Source organism: Notechis scutatus, unplaced genomic scaffold (genome assembly GCF_049901735.1).
Source record: "Notechis scutatus isolate UNSWTSFEM ecotype Mainland unplaced genomic scaffold, rNotScu1.2 NSCUSCF31, whole genome shotgun sequence".
Classification (NCBI taxonomy): Eukaryota; Metazoa; Chordata; class Lepidosauria; order Squamata; family Elapidae; genus Notechis; species Notechis scutatus.
In genome coordinates this window covers 16,745-18,568 of record NW_028263154.1, presented here as the reverse complement: position 1 = coordinate 18,568, position 1,824 = coordinate 16,745, and positions in this window count along the sequence as shown.

Sequence of the window (1,824 nt, the reverse complement as noted above, 5' to 3'; positions counted from 1 at the left end):
GTAGCCAATTGTGAGTGTCTGGTGGGTTTCTCCCTCTGTTGGTCTCCCCGTTGTCACGGCTCCAGCTGTCCCTATTCCAACGAGTGTCGGGTTGGTGCTCTTCGGTTCCTGGGGAGGTGTTGTCTCGCTGCCGGTTGCTCGGCTCTCGGCGTTAGGGGCTGTAATTTTTCGAAGCCGGCAGACTCGGGCGATGTGGCCCTCTTGTTGCAATTCCGACAGGTCGCGTCGAAAAACGGCAGTCTGCTCGGTAGGTGGTTACGTCCCCAAGACCCCGCACACTGGGTCCCCGACTTACGACCTCGTTGGTCTCGTTGTGTCTGGAGCCGATGGACGTCTTCTTCTTCTCCTTCGTCTGGGGTGTCCGAGGCGGAGTCCAGGTCGCCATGGTGTGTGGCGGTTTCCGGCGGTTAGCCTCGGGGTTGTCGGTGCGGTCCCCGCTTCTCCGCTTTCCATAGTCGAGCTGCGATTTCTTGGTGGCTTCGGCGGGCGGGCGCTTCTGCCAGGGCGACATCGAGACTGATGTCCCCTTTGCCGATTAGACGGCTTTTCAGCGCCTGGTCCCGGAGACCTAGGACCACGCGGTCTCGAGGGCGTTGTCTAGTTCATGGAATTCGCACAAACCCCGAGTCCCTTAGAACGGCTATGAAGTCGAACATGCTCTCGCCTTGCCACTGATTTCGCCGATGACAGAATTCGTCTCGCCGGATGAGGATGGGCACGGTAGGGCGTAGTGGTTTTTTAGCAATGGCGCAAGGTCGGCCCAGTCCATCGTCTTTACATCGGCGGGTTTGGCGAGGGCTTTTCGCCATTTTGAACACTGCGGGCCCGCAGTGTGTCAGGGAAAACAGCCCTTTCTTGTTTCCGTTGGCATCATTCAAGTTGTTACTCTCGGGTACATCTGAAACGATCAGCGTACAATTCCCAGTCCTCGGTAGTCGGGTTGAATTGTGCGGCGGAGTGAGGCAGGCCATCGTGTTGGTCTTTGTCTTCCTCGGACACGTGCTTGGTGGTTCCTTCTTGGATCCCACCCTCGTCGCCAGTGTCGTGTCCGGCGCAGGAAGGAAGCTCGGAGTCAGTGACAAAGTTCAGCTCTTTATTGTGCTCCAGTACATGCTTGGGGAAAGGAAGGAAAAACTCCCGGCTTTTTTATTTGCCGACCAAACAGCGTGACCCAGCGGTTAATGACGCGTTTAGATCTCCCGCTCTTGGCTCGACCAATAGCGGAGATTCTTAGCGGACAATCCGAGCGGCTTGCCCGAGCCAATCCGGTTGCCGTGCGCTTTAGCCAATCGCAGCGCCTGTGCAGGTTTGCAAGTATGTTAATTCTTTGTACAGAACACTATAATTTATCAAATCCTAAAACCCAGATAGTTTTCTGTTGCTTTTTAGTCATACAGTTGTTTTCTAGAGAAATCATAAATATTTTTCTGGAAAGTTGGTAATGTTTAAATAACATAAAATATATTTACGCATGAAGAATTGTTATAAATCTTACATAATAGTGATTTATCAACCCTATTATATTAATGACAACAGAGAAAAATTGATGACTTAACTGACAAAATGTTGTATCTTCCACTTTCATGACCAAAGATTAAAAAAACTAAAGATTATTTGGGTACCATTTTTAAATCAGTTTTTATCCACTTAATTATCATACCATCCACCCTCACTTAACTGGGTTTCTGAGTCACATCACAAAATTGTTTGTTACTCTTTCCTGAGATCGAGTTATATCAGCATAATGTATTTAGGAAATGAAATAATATGTGAGGATGACTTGCATAGAGCACATAAATTATATCCTCCCCTTTCCCACAACCC